The sequence below is a fragment of the Homarus americanus genome, unplaced genomic scaffold (genome assembly GCF_018991925.1).
Source record: "Homarus americanus isolate GMGI-L3 unplaced genomic scaffold, GMGI_Hamer_2.0 scaffold52512, whole genome shotgun sequence".
Classification (NCBI taxonomy): Eukaryota; Metazoa; Arthropoda; class Malacostraca; order Decapoda; family Nephropidae; genus Homarus; species Homarus americanus.
In genome coordinates this window covers 16,043,335-16,059,776 of record NW_024735442.1, presented here as the reverse complement: position 1 = coordinate 16,059,776, position 16,442 = coordinate 16,043,335, and positions in this window count along the sequence as shown.

The window sequence follows — 16,442 nt, the reverse complement described above, 5'->3', positions numbered from 1 at the left end:
ATGCTAAGTTATGTAGTTAAGAGCATAAAACGTTACAACATACTCGTTTAAGTCGTCTCATCATATCTGTTGTGCCTTGTCTGCTGTCTGCCACTTATCATTTTCTTCTCTCCTCGCCTCTCCTCTCCTCTTTTCCTCTTTTCTCCTCTCCTACTTCCTTCCCCCCATACTACTCCATAAAAATCCTTCTCCTACTCCTCCTCTTCTTTACTCCACCCTCTTACCATCCCCTCTGCCTCTTCCGTCATCCTCTCCCTTCCTCCATCCCTCCTCCCTCCCGACACCCCCAGTGATACGGTGGCACGCGTCTTCCACCCTAAAAAAAAAACTCTCTCCCTCTTCCGTCATTCTCTCCCTCCCTCCATCTCTCCCTAACCTTCCCACTCTTTCTCCCTCCTTCCCGACACCCCCCCAACATAGCACGGTGGCTCGCATCTTCTCCCTCCCTCACCCCCTCCCTCCCCCCCTCAGGGACAGTTTAATGCAATTGAATTTTCCCGCCCCACCGAACACGACTGATGTTGGCGCATCTTTTGTGACGGGGCCAATCTCACCCTACCGGCTCAGTTGCTGTGTAGTTTGGCACTCTCGTCTTATTTGACCGTTTGTCAGGGAGCAGATGTCTTATTTGGTTGTCTGTTTGTTGTGTCTTTGTTCTGTGTTGTTGTTGCTGTGATTTTTTTGTTGTTGTTTGGTTTCGTCTGGATCAATGGAATATCTTAGTGTTTGTTTGTTTGTGGATGTATAACTGTTTGTTTCGTGAAATTTGTAGTGTGTCATTTGAATCTTCTTTATCATCTGTCTATCAAGGAATATATATTTTATTTATCTGTCTGTCTGTCTGTATTACCACTCAGCAGTCACGAGTATATACAGGTATACTGAGGTGGGAGAGTTACCATGTCTGTTAGTATATGAACTTTACGCAGACGTTATCATATGTAAACACACCCACAAAACTCCACCCTGTATTACATCAACGATGACGTCATGTATGTAAACAAAGGCGCTCGCCTCGCCCGCTGAATGGTGGACACTTTTCATTCACATTTACTCTGATTGGCTGTCATTTCCTTTTGCTGACTCTCGTATAGAAATATTCATCAGGAAACGAGACCAAAACGACCTCAATTTTTCCCTGTATCGCTTTGATTCTTATTTTCCTCTTAAGAACAGAATCAATGTCCTAGACGTTGGAGAGTGTGTACGAGGTTAGGTTAGGTTAGGTTAGGTTAGGTTAGGTTAGGTTAGGTTAGGTCAGGCATATATGAAAATAATACTTACCCAAAATATTCTTATACAAAGCAGTATCTGAGGTGAAAACTTCAATAAAATAGAAAGATAGAAAATGTATAAAGTTAAATGTAAGACGATGGAAATTCTCTCGGCAGTGAATATCTGTTTATTTTGTCGAGAGTCACACACACACAAACACCATCTACGAAAATACTACCTAACTATCCAATAATATACCTTTCTATTAATACCTAAGACCTACATATATTGACACTTATAAACAAACTATCAATCAACAGAAATTAGAACGCCAGACATTACCTAAATAAATTCCTAATTTTATTCCACATTCGGGATTTTTAAACTCATCCTTATGTTAAATATCAACCATAAGTTTATTCTAATTACAGTACAGTCTTAGTACAAGTTAGACGCCATCTTTATTCCATCATCTTTATACCGTGACTTGAGGCGTTTTCACTTGAACAGTTAAGAGAGAAAATTGAACACGAACCTTTGAGAATCAGAACACAAATTAAAGGAACAATTCAAATTACGATCTTTTGAGAATTTGATCCCGAGGGTTTAAGACAGAAATCTAACTTAGGAATATTTATAACTTACCAAAAATTTAAGTTTGTGTCGTAGGTTAGGTTAGTGAACTAGATCGTATAACCACACCCACACACACACACACACACACACACACACACACACACACTTCATAAATAATCCAATCTCTCAAATTCCAACAAATTATGATTATTCTTTCCTCCTTCTCTCTCTCCCTCCCTTCCTCCCTCCCTTTCCCCTTATTCCTCTCCCGCTAACCAAGATGGCCAGCTGAGTTACGCTTGGTCGTATGTCGGGAAAGGTGTAAAAATAGGACCCGATATATAAGGCTTCCTAATCCGTGGTAGTTTAAGATAGCAGCGAGCAGATGCGAGGAAGGTGATATCTGGTCATAAGAACGGGCGGTGTGATGAGGGTATGATAGCTGCTAGTGGTATGATGATAGTGATGATATAATGTGTATGATGAGGGTATGATAGCTGCTAGTGGTATGATGATAGTGATGATATAATGTGTATGATGAGAGTATGATAGCTGCTAGTGGTATGATGATAGTGATGATATAATGTGTATGATGAGGGTATGATAGCTGCTAGTGGTATGGTGATAGTGATGATATAATGTGTATGATGAGGGTATGATAGCTGCCAGTGGTATGATGATAAAATGATGGTATAATGAGTCTGATGAGAGTATGGTGGCTGCTAGTGGTATGATGATAAAATGATGGTATAATGAGTCTGATGAGAGTATGGTGGCTGCGAGTGGTGATAAATGGTAGACCTGGTATGATGAAAAAAAAAATGATATAACGAGAATGACGAAAGTCAGGTGATGATATGAAGAAGGCCTGTTATGATGATAAAGTGATGATATATCGAGTATAATGAGTTAGGTTAGGTTAGGTTAGGTTAGCTTAGTTTAGTTTAGATTAGATTATTTTAGAGAAAGTTAAGTTAGTTTAGATTAGGTGAAAAAGTCCTAACCCTTTAGATTAGAGCTTCAACACAGCCCAAGCCACGACGTACAATGCATCTCCCTCAATCCCTTTAATAAAAAATAACAAGTAAAAAAAATAACCAACAATAACTTAACAATCACTTACAAATACAATACAGCAATAACCAAGAGATCAATTCCCACTCAGGTAAGATCTTAAGTCCCACTCAAGTAAGATCTTAAGTCCCACTCAGGTAAGATCTTAACTCCCACTCAGGTAAGATCTTAAGTCCCACTCAAGTAAGATCTTAAGTCCCACTCAGGTAAGATCTTAACTCCCACTCAAGTAAGATCTTAAGTCCCACTCAGGTAATATCTACGACCAAATAAAAGTGAGATATTTATAACGTGAGACATCTATCTAAAGTAATGTTGGAACCGTGTGAATGATCGTATTAAACTGTATTAAATGATTACAGGAGAGATTAAGTCACAAACGTGGATTAACTTGTACTATCCGGTGACGTGTGGGAGGATATGTTGTTATAATGATTAAATTTATATATGTGTGTGTGTGTGTGTGTGTGTGTGTGTGTGTGTGTGTGTGTGTGTGTGTGTGTGTGTGTGTGTGTGTGTGTGTGTGTGTTCTATGCGTAGGTTCTGTGCGTGTAGGTATAAAACTCTATGGTGTTCTCCCGCCACAGTTCACTTACTCTTCTTTATCACCCCTTCTCACTTCCCTTCGCTCTTAGAGTTCTTGCCTTCTTCCCCTCTTTCGTCATATATTTGTTCTTTATTCCCTATCCCAATTTTATTTCCTTATTTTCTCTTTATTTTTATTTTTTTTCTGATTTTACGTTTTTGTTTTTGTTTTTCACATTAATATCACCTTTATTTTATGCTTAATAGGGATCATTTTTATGTGCAGCCTTTAGTCTCTCTCTCTCTCTCTCTCTCTCTCTCTCTCTCTCTCTCTCATCACCTCGCTATTTACAGAATATCTACGAATATAGACAGACAGCAGGTACCAATGAGACGCAACAAAATGACAGAAAGAACAATGACAGGAAGAGAAAGGGACGGACACACACACACAAGGCGTGATGCCGATACGTCTACTCAATGTGATCTATACACGAATGTAAACAAGACGGATAAAAACACCATTAAAATCCGACTCTGAATCCGACTTACTTAAATCCTAAAACAACACCTTATCTGTATCTGTATCGTTTTAATTCACTATTAAAGGATAAATAAATAAGGTTAAAAACGCAGGGTGAATCCGTCTTACAATCCGACTTATAGCCAGTTATAATAACAACACAGGGAGCGTGTCAGAATCGTTCCCACCTTCAATCCGAGACTTACAAAAACGATGCACCTCTGCTACTCCTTCTTCCCTTCACACAAACACAAACTTTCTCTCTCTCTTTTATCGTGAAATTGTTACACTTTATCTGTATTATTCTTTGTAAAAATATCTATAAACTTTTGCCATCTTTCTCTTTGTCAGATTTCTCCTGTTGTAAGTAAAGGAGAAAGCTTACTTACTCTCTCTTCTCTTCCCTTTTGATTTACTTCTAACATAAGTAACGTGATACATTTGACTCACTACTGTCGCAAATTAAAGATAAATGCCACGTAGCATTCCATGTTACTTATTGAAAATTCTTGCTTTCTTTCTCTCTCACTTACTCTCTATTCTATTGAAAGTTGATACCAGATTTTTCTTTCACTCTATCTTCTATAGAAAGTTACTATCCTTTCTTACTTTCTCTCTCCATTTGACAGATGTATCTCACTTTCTCTTTCTAATAATACCTCACTTTCTCTACGCCTTGCTTTCCTACGTTTTGTGACTTCAGAATATTAATATATCTTGCTTTTCAAATATTCGTCGAAGAGAAAGTTTCAATTTTCGAAGCAATTCATCAAGATATCCACGAAAGTTATATTAATAAGACTCGCTTTCACTTTCTTTTAAAACTGAGATAAAACTTTCTTCTGTTGCTCACTCTTGTCTTGTGTTTTCTACAATCAGCTTTCTAAATTAACTTTATTCCTTTTCACGTTACTGAGAAATGTTGCTTTCTCTTCCTTGCAAATTGATGAGAAGTCTTGCTTGCTTTCTCTCATTCTCCTTCAAGTTATCTGACAAAGAGAAAGTTTCCTTGAGAGTTTCTGATAAGACTTTCTCTCCCTTTAAAGTCACTGAAATCTCTTACCTTCTCTCCCTTTGAGGTATCTGAGAGCTCTTATTTATCTCCCTTGAGGTGTGTGAGAACTCTTACTTTCTCTCCCTTTAAGATGACTGGTGACTCTTACTTTCTCTCCCACTGAGGTGACTGAGAGTGTCTGTTTCGACGCAGTAAATCAAAGAAAAGTCGAGAGAGACAAACGAATATACAGACGAGCAGAGACATATCCCCCTTCCCTACCTTAATACACATATAAGAGATATGTATAACTACTTCTCCCTCACCTACAGTAAATATATATATATATATATCTATGTGTGTATAAATTCTAAGTGTGTGAGAGGCACCAATGATCCCCTCACCTCCGGCCTGGCATAACTCAACGCTATGATTCCTCGGCTGCTGAATTAATAAGTAAGAGATGATGTATTCAGGAAATATCGCCTGACGCTGACGGATTTGGAAGCTGAGGGTGAAGAATATAGTGTGAGTGGATGGGTGAGGAGGAGGGAGGTGTGGGTGAGGGAGAGAGTAGGGTAGGGAGAGGTGGGGATTGATGAGGGAGGAGGTAGGGAGGTGGATGGGTGAGAGGAAAACGGAGTTATGGAGGATTGAGTGGTGGAGAGGTGGGAGTCAGGCATGGGAAGAGGAGGTGGGAGGGAGGTAAGAAGGAGGAGCAGAGAAGGTGGGGAGAGAAAAAGAAAGTATGAAGAATAAAAGAGGAGGAGAGAGCAATAAGAAGGGGAGAAAAGAAAAGGGAAATGAAGAGGAGAGAGATAAAGATGAAACACGAGAGAACAGTGAGAGTAAAGAATGAGAGAGAGAGAGAGGAGAGGGGAGGAAGAGGGAGGGAAAGAGAGAGGATAGGAAGAGAAGGAGTGGAAGAGGGAGAGGGGAAGGAAGAGAGGGAGAATCATGGTAGAAAGTGAGAGGGTAAGAGAGAGAGAGGGGAAGGGGGAAGAGGGAGTGGAATAGCAAAAAAGAAAGGAGAGAGAAAGAGGAAGTGGGAGAGGAGAAGAGAGAGGGAGAGGGACGGAAAGAGGGAAGAAGAGTAGTAGGAGAGAAGGAGAAGGGAGGGAAAGATGGGAATACGAAAAAAAGGAGGTGGGAAGGAAGAAAGAGAGTGGGAAAGAGGGAGGGAGGGAGAGGGAGGGAGGGGGAGGGAGAGAGAGGGGTTTCATCCTTCAAATCTGACCGATAAAAAACTTTTACTTTTTATTGTCTTGATTCGATTAAGGAAGAGCGGATTTGTGCAATGCAGGAGGGAATGGAGAGGGGGTTAAGGGAGAGGGAGAGGAGAGATAAGGGAGGTAGAGGGTGAGAGGGGAAGAAAAGGGTGGGAGAGAAGATGTGACTGTAGAGAAAAGGGTGGGAGGAGAGGGAGACGGGGAGTTGTGAGGGATAAGGGTTAGCGAGGTAAAGGTGAGGAGGAGGTGTGGGAGGGAGAGGGAAGGAGGTGTGGGAGAGGGAAGGTGGTGGGAGGGAGAGGGAAGTTAGGGTGGGAGGGAGGGAAAAGTAGGTGGGAGGGAGAGGGAAGGAGGAGAAGGAAAGAGGGAAGGTGGGAGAAGGAGGTGGGAGGAGAGGGAAGGTGGGAAGGAGGTGTGGAGGAGGGAGAGGGAAGGGAGGTGTGGGAGGGGAGAGGGAAGGTGTGTGGGGAGGGGAGAGGGAAGGAGGTGTGGGAGGGAGAGGGAAGGAGGTGTGGGAGGGAGATGGAACAGACAAGAGACACAGAGATATTGATTTAATGGCAGTGAAGGAAAAAAAAAGAAAAATGAAGAAAAAGATAATATTTTCTCCAACAGGTTCAGCACGAGCATTAACACCCCCGTGTGATCTTATCTTAACACAAGTACTGGCTCCTGGTAGTGGACGTGTAAGCACCTTACCTCACTTCACCTCCTGACCTCACCTCACTTTGCTTCACTTCACCTCAACACCACCTCACCTCCCCACCATCTCATCTCACTTCACCTCCCCACCACCTCACCTCACCTCACCTCCCCACCATCTCACCTTCACCTCACCTCCCCGCCACCTCATCTCACTTCACCTCACCTCCCCGCCACCTCATCTCGCTTCACCTCACCTCACCTCACTTTGCTTCACTTCACCTCAACACCACCTCACCTCCCCACCATCTCACCTTCACCTCACCTCCCCGCCACCTCATCTCACTTCACCTCACCTCCCCGCCACCTCATCTCGCTTCACCTCACCACCACCTCACCTCACCTCCCCACCATCTCACCTTCACCTCACCTCACCACCACCTCACTTTCATTAGCACTCAGACCTTGTCGTCTCCACCACCAGCTGTGAATATATTCCCTCTATTTTTTACTACGAGGTGCAGCTGACCGCAGAGTATAACCGAGAGGGCCAGGTTCATCCCCAGCCAGCTTGAGTGGGTGTATGTTAAGGGGGATAATTCACAGCGGATCATCTTACACCAGAAATAAAATGGTGTGTGTTGTTGAGAGAGCCTGATACCTATAGAAGCTTTACAAATCTTTTGGAAATTCCTAAAATCAAGACTAAAAACAAACAAACAAAACTTTCCCAATAGGATTTACTCGCGTACTTATGTTAACTAAAATCAAATACGCCCACCACAGAACTAGTAGGTGTGAATTTAGGATTTATACAACACGTCAGCGAGACTCCCAGGGTGAATTATACTGTCGGTAATGAAAACCTAATTTTGAACTCGGTAGAAATTATCACTTACAACTTAGAACACGATTTAAGTCATTGCAGCCAACACCGGGATAGTAGAGACATAATATAATGAAGCATGAAGCCAGCCTTAACACTCACCACCTCACCCCTCACAATGCCTCCAGCTGGCGACTTGTAGAAACGAAGCTTGAAGCCAGACTTAACACTCACCACCTCACCCCTCACAATGCCTCCAGCTGGCGACTTGTAGAAACGAAGCTTGAAGCCAGCCTTAACACTCACCACCTCACCCCTCACAATGCCTCCTGCTGGCGACTTGTAGAAACAAGCTTGAAGCCAGACTTAACACTCACCACCTCACCCCTCACAATGCCTCCTGCTGGCGACTTGTAGAAACGAAGCTTGAAGCCAGACTTAACACTCACCACCTCACCCCTCACAATGCCTCCTACTGGCGACTTGTAAAAACGAAGCTTGAAGCCAGACTTAACACTCACCACCTCACCCCTCACAATGCCTCCTGCTGGTGACTTGCAGAAACGAAGCTTGAAGCCAGACTTAACACTCTCAGGTCACCCTCACAATGCCTCCTGCTGGTGACTTGTAGAAACGAAGCTTGAAGCCAGCCTTAACACTCACCACCTCACCCCTCACAATGCCTCCTGCTGGTGACTTGTAGAAACGAAGCTTGAAGCCAGACTTAACACTCTCAGGTCACCCTCACACAGCCTCCTACTGGTGACTTGGACCCATATCTTACTGATCTTCTTCCACCTGGCGTTAAGTCTTCAACTATCAGGTGTGTTTATCAGTAGCTGTTCTTCACGATCCTGGCTGGGTCCCTGAGGTACACTTCCGGAAAAAGGATCTCGCATGTAGGGTTATTTTGTTCCAGGGGTGTTTGTGTCTTTCTTGAAATACTCGTCTATTTTCTAGAGGTTCGTTCGGCAACATCTAGAGACTCTGAATTACAATAGTTTATCTCCCAGCTATATTGTAAATTCCATAGGGGAAGGGAGGAGGGATGTTAAGAGTCCCAGATACACAATGCACAAAAGTATATCTTCCAGTCATGTAAATTCCTAAGGGATGAGGAGCTCCAGATGCGTAAATTCAAAGAGAACTGATTCCCAGGGGCTGTGTTTTGACGTCTGTTATACCCAAGCTTGTTCAGTAAAAAAACGTGACTCCCAGATGTTGAGACACAGAGATGGTACGATTGCTCATCACCTTCCAGCAAGCTATATACATCTTTTCCTGGAACTCTGTGATGTCCTCAACCTCTTCCAGTGATAAACAGTGACTGAGTGATTCTTCTTGCTGTGATAATAATTGCAACTTCATGATGGTGTGTGGTGGTAATGTGATGCAAAGTGTATGGAGCGAAAAAGAAAAAAAAAAGATGTCAATACGAGATTACAAAAAGGAAAAGAGAGAGATAGACAATGATAAAGGGAGAAGTGGGGGGGGGTGAAGATGGTGACTGGAAGAAAAAGAAAGAGGAGATGTAAAATAAAGGAGAGAAGAAGATAAGAGAAAATAGATAGAAAGAAGAAAGACAGTGACATTTATACGGTACGGTAGGAGAAAAAGTTTAACACACACACACACACACACAGTGAACCAGCCAAAAGAGAAAAGGGAGAGACAGAGACGAACAAACTACAAGGCAGAGAATGTCACATTACCCTCCCAATCTCGCCTTTTATTTATTCCAATACATCAGTCCCCTCATCTGGTCCTGAGCAGAGAACAAACGCGACCTTCTGTAACTCTCATGTGTCATTGATCTGCTGGATTCTCTCTCTCATGTACTCGCTCATATTTGTGTGGGAGGGGGTATTTTTATAGTGGGGGGTGGGTGGGTGAGGGGGAAGGAGGGGTGGAGTGGAGGTGTTCGTTTCAATGTGCGGGTGGGGAGGGTGAAAACGACAAAGGGGAAAGAATCGGCTTAGGTTCGGTTGAGGGTGGCGGGGGGGCGAAAACAGTAAAGGGAAAGATTCGGTTTACGTTCGGTTTCTCAAATAAAATAATCACCAGCAGAGTGCGCGTGATCTGGTATAGCCTTTGATAACCACAAGGAATATATATATATATATATATATATATATATATATATATATATATATATATATATGAGTTACCCCAAAATAATTTACATTTTCTATGTTACTATCATAGAGTATGGTAAAAGTAAGACTTAAATAATATTATTTAAAAACTAATTCAGCGTGTTTATTTAAAAGCCACAAGATTCGTTACAAACTTTTAAATAACGGTACTATTTCTTCTTATCTACTATATCACTATAACAGGTACTTTATGTCTGAGAATAAAATATGGCGGATCCGGTGTCGAAAACTAAGACAAATTGCTCCACAACCTTTATCAATAGTTAATATCTATTAAGTTCATTGTCATTGTTAAATTTTACGAATTTCCTTTTCTCTACAATAATATTTGCAATATTGCAATAATACATCAATAACTCATGCACTGAATAAAGGGAAATCTTACGAAGTCAAAAGACATACAACCTGAAACCAAACATAAACACTGACAGAACAATCACACACTACTAAACTCAGCGTAATACAAACAGGAGGTCATCAGATGAAACTAGGATAGCATTTGGACTTCGGCCACTCTTCCATGACCCACTGACTTTATATAATAAATTGTTCCCCGAATATTATAAAAAAAGTTTATTTAAATGGCTTTTAATGGAGGCTGGTTACACAACGACGTTAAGGCATTTAATGACACGAATCATTTAAACCTAACTTACTTACCTAAACCTAGGTTAAGTTGGATTTGGTTGGCTGGTTTTATTTGTTTTTGTGGTTCAGTCTTACTAAAAATCGAGGCTCAGTGATTCGTTTTGTGACGTTGATTACCACTGAATAGCGGAGGGCAAGGCCTGCGTGTTGCTGCTTTCTTAGATAATTCGAATTGTATACTTTAATATTAAAAATATATTGCAATGACAAACCACTGAATTACTAAAATGGTACAGGTGGAACAGATGGCTAGCACTCAAATGCTTTTATACATTTAGTTCATAATTTGCACAGTTGTTCTTTGGATGATACTGGGTAATAAGATCAAAATACAATTGTATTTTTTTAACCTATCTTTCGATCATAAATTACTTGTTAGTGGGTAGGGCATGGAAGAAGGGGGAATTGGTGGGGTAAAAATACTGCATATAATTAATCACATGGTAGCAATTTCACCTCTCCACGTGCTTTGTAGGCGAAGAAATAAAATATTTACTGTAATTATGGCGCCCTGAGATCTCCCGTGGAGACCACGTTTTGGTTCACGTCGCCCGCAATCAGTGCCTTATTTAGACCTGTGGAGGCCCATGGGCAGCCTCTTTGTGGAGGCCCCCCTCATTATAACTACCCAAGAGGGTGGGGTGGCGAGTGAAGCGAGCCTAAACATCTGGGAAATTTGAACACTTTTTTGGAGAATTTTGAAGCCATATGCAGATTGAGGAAATTAGAACATTGAGAAAATTTAATTAACTGTATATTTATTGATAGTGTACAAATTCCCATGAATTTTAAAGAATGAAAATAAAATTAATCCAAATGATAAAACAAATAAATAAAATATTGTATTATGTGGAGGCCCCCAGATTGTGGAGGCCCCTGGGCAGCTGCCCACTCCTGACGGCCCCGCCCGCAATACAGGAGCGTCCACGTTCCTTGCAATGACCATCTCATCGGGCGTGTTTATTACGAATTATATTAAATTGAATTCGTTCATTTTTTTTTCTAGGTATGTTGTTTGGATGACATAAAGTAAGAAAATCGAAAACGACAATGCACAGATTAGGAAGTCAGGTGAGGTTAGGTAAATTAGATAAGGTTAGGTCAGGTTCTAATTGGTTCTGTGCATTCTCATTAACATTTTCGTGTTTAGTATCATGCAGATAGTATGTCCAAAATTTGGGTTCAATTCCATAAGTTATTTCTAGTGCTAACCGTCTCCTCCACCTTTACCCTTAAACTTAATAATTATAATCTTACCTGATGCAGGCGGTGCAGGGCTGCGGCTGCGGCCACGGCAAGCGGTAACATCCTCCAGGTACACCGCTGGGACAACTTAGGTATGTCAAATTTACAGCTGTGTGATCATATCCTTCACTATGCAGCTTAAGCCACACTTTATAACAGTTACAGAAGATAAGACCGGGTAGTAAGTCATATCCACTTCCAACATGAGTTCATCACTACTTCAGATTTAAAGGTCACATAATTAAAGGATTCTTTCACATCTTAATGCTGCACGATAATTTCTCACAGTTGATCCTTGTTGGCACTGATAACGAATAATTTGGCGTCGTTCAGCCTTAACAACCTGGGTCACGCTAGTTTCTGACACTCCTTGCCCTGGGTCACGTTGATTACTGCCCGCATTTGACAACCGCTTATTGGCGTTCGTTGTGTCAGGTATTTTTTATTTTTTACGGGCATGAGTAAATACATACTGTATGTGTAGTAAATGCATTAATAAATTAAGTCGCTATTTTATAACAAAATATGGGAAGAAATGGAAAATATAAAAGCTGTTACTAAATTTTAAAAGAATATTTTTTTTATGATGTGGAACAAAACACTGATGACTATCAACGATAGTTCGACGACATGATTTTAAAAAATCGTCATATTATTAAATATTATTTTCTAAATTTTCTTCACCGGTTTCTTAATAATGATAAAGTATTGTTTCAATTCTATTAAAAAAAATTCACAAATACCGCAGTTAAATAGAACAGAAAACATACAATATTACCAGATTTAATACAAAATAACTCTTAAAACGTCTGTATTTATTTGCTGTTTTTAATTTCTTAAGTAAATGATTATATATCCATATCAAGTCTCTGTGTAAAAAGTTATCAGGTATGCAGGCGTACAGGTATGTTCCGTTCGTGTTTTGTGCAATACAAAATCAACATATGGAAGTGTTATTAAGGCTTTACCTGCTGTAGTCATCAAGTGTAGAAAAAAACGGGATAAAAGTCCCCTAGGACAAATAATAATAATAACACTTGTGAACCCCTCTCTGACACATAAAATATTACATTTATTATATCATAAAAATGCAATACTTAACCTAAACTAATCTAACCTATTTTGCACTTTAACCGAGGGGGTTTTGTCCCAGGGGCTTTTGTCCGAATCCCATAATCATCGAGTCCAGGAAAAAAGTCACGTTAAAAACCTAACCTAACCTACATATAATGCCATCATATATGAAGTGTAAAAGTCATGTACAGTATTGTCAGTTAATAAATGATCTAAAATAATTTTTGTTTTGTAACTTTAACTGTTAATATTAGATAAAATGTTACTTTTTTCCCTGTGACTTTTCCTCGACAAGATTGTGACTTTTTCTGTGTATTTTATTTCCGTTCACCTAATCATCAGCCATGACAGCAAAGTATAAGCATGAGCTATAAATAGATCACAGCAGTAGAGAAAACAAACATCAATGTCAAAGACCTTCATTCTCCAAGTAGACCCCAGTTCATACGGGTCTTGATTCTAATGATTAGGTCAAGTTAACCCCATGGGTACGAGGGGTCTCTCTGTGCTGAATAAAATCGTCTGGCATTAGTCAAATAGAATATTTATTAAAAGTGGCGTCCGACAGTGAAGGGATTATGTTGAGGGTCTATTACATTAAGGGAACTAACAGATGCAGTCGCTGCAACGTCTGTGGGAGAAGTTTGTACTGCAAAGAAAAGAGCTGAATCACCACAATGTATATTGTCTATAAAAAAGCAGTACAGGACAGTTTAACTTAAGTTAATTGTGGCAGGTTGATAAAACCTAGTGCAGTACTGCATAATAAGTGTTCCTAGTGCAGTTCTGTACTTCACTGACAGTCTTTGGCAAAGGAAAGTCATCAATATCAATTCATTCAATACATCACTAAAACTTTTTCAGACATATTATACAAGGCTTTTCCTCTTATATTCAGGAAGTCCATAATCAATATCGAGCACAAACTCTTCATTTATTTGTTGTTATTTAAGCTCTCTAACTACAGCACCATAACAGTTATGCACTGCAAAGGTATTCCCTTCCTACAACACAGCCCCAAGACATCCAGTTGGTGTAACTCTGCTGCTACTACAGCAACAAAAAGGTCAATAATATAATACCACTATGCTGTATACATAAAGTAACTGTATTTATTGCAATATATTCCCATACAAACATAAAATTCTTTATGATTGCACACCTTACAAATCACTCTTAAAACATAACTGCATATCAGAATTCTACAATATAGCATAGAAATAGGTATTGAAGATAGAAATTCAGGGACCAGCACAGAATTTGTTTATGGCTGAAGGTACCCAATGATATGCAATGTTGTGATAGCAAATACTGATGCAACTCTTTAGTACAGGTAGTTCTGCTATAACGCGAGAGTTGTGTTCTTGTAAAATATCGTGTTATAGAAAATCGCGTAATAGAAATAACAGGGCTTATGGAGAAAATAGGGTTAGGTGCAGATTACTCGAAATCGAAAAAATTTAGTAGTTAGCCTAACACAAAGGATAGCACAGTCTAAATAAATGTTACATTCATATCTAATAATGAAATCATACAGTAAATGTAACACTTTACTTGATGGGGGAGAAGGGTGATTTTGAGGTTGATAAAATCGAGCTTCTCTTCAAGTGTTATATCCTTTCTTTTACGATCATCACCGGGAATTCTATCACCAGAACGCTTCTTGTTGATATTCTTCTTTACTATATTCACAGTTAATACGTGGGGTATGCTATAACGAACGGATCCTACTACGAATATTCCTATAACGAACGGTTTTACCTATAAAATTGAGAATGCTATAACGAACGAAACTCCTACAACGAACATTATTTATTTTTTTTTTCTAATTTATTGTTTTTTTATTACAAATATTAATGATATTCTTTATTTCAGGGGTTTAGATGCATATTTATGCACTTTTTTACAATTTTTACAATTTTATATTATATTTTTCAGTGTTAAGTGGTTGTATTTGGGGGCCTGGAACGGATTAATCCTATAACGAACGAATGCTATAACGAACAAGGTTCTAGAACCAATTAGATTCGTTATAGCATACCCCACTGTACCACAAAATTGGAGAAATAGTAAGCAAAAATCGCGTTATATCAAACAAGCGTTCGCGTTATACAAATATCGTTCCTAATTCATAAATCGCGTTAGAGCAAATTCGCGTTATCAAAACACGCGTTATAGCAGAACTCACTGTACAGTAATTATTGCTTGCCAACACCTACAAATCACTAAAATGTTATACAGTATATAGAGAAAATTTCACCGATTTTATGTCTTCTGAAGCATGATGAGCAAGAACTTTACCATACATTAAATATTAAGCTTGGAAGAATGAAATTAATCACAGTGGGCCACATATTTAAACCCCGTGTTGATCCCTGTACAAGTATATTACTATTGCTTATACACTACTGAATACAAACAATTTCAGTGTTTAACAAAACTTTCATCAGATGCATAAATCACAGGTGGTAATTAGGTTTGCCATACTACAGTGAAATATATACATTAAACATAATCTTCTCTCTTATTTTGTGTGTGCATACAGCAGAGGAAATTCTGGCGGTGCACATTTTTTTAACGTTTTATAAATCCATGTAGAACTTAAAAGCACCAACATCAAGAGGACAAAGTCACTGAGGTTCTGGACAGTTTTCACATTTCCACTTAACTAACACCAAACCTTTGATGAACAGTCATTACTCCATACTGAGACATAATCCTTACTGAGGACTGTTGCCTTATGTATTTGTCTTCACAGTAAATTATCTCAGTAAGAAAAGGCTTATGAAATGTGCTGTACAGTATATGGTTTTTTAAACAGGAATTAAACTTATGCTATTTAGGAATTTCTGAATCAAGCAGTATTATATAAATAAGTCCACTATATTCATATACAGTACTATATACTGTATATAATACTATACGTACATAAAATTAATAACACTGAAATAGGTTAGTGTATATGTCAAGTGAAAAAATTTAACCTTATAAACTTCTTCAATCAATTTTTTTTTAATTTAGAAAAAAATAAATTCACCTAAAACAGTAAGTACCAAACCAAGACACAAACTGATAAGTTCCTTTTACACAGGTCTTAACATCTTAATCTCACACACAGTTCCTTCATATACTGTACCATGTATACATTACAATCTTATTTGGAGAATACAGTACGGTACTGTATGCAAACACAGGAATGGTTCTAACATTAATTAACAGTATACAGTACACTTTGTGTAGTGGCAGAGTATCACTGTTACTCTCGTATTATCTTGAACTTCCCGGGTTCCCAATACAGTACAGTATATTCCTCCAAGATTTTCTTGGAACTGCAGTATCTTCCAAACATTTTCAAGACTACATTTTTTTTATACTGAGCTAATGTATGCACATATGCATATACACATTGTCATGAGAAAATTTCTTGCATGCCATGTACCACAAGTAAATCACCAGAAGCCAAGCCATTATTTCTGGAACATTCCTAGAATCCCCAGCCTATACAAAATCTTAGCCACCATGCCCTACCTGTTCACTGGTGAGCCAAAATTGCAGAACAACTTTTTGAAGATTAGTGTGTGAGCTGTTCTTGTGTGCATGTGGAGGGCTATTGCCTTGACTAACCTCAGTTTCAAGGCCTTTAGTTTATGCTATGCAGCTAAATGCTACCTAACACCACTTACTTAAATCAACCAATGGATTAGGGAGAGATAGC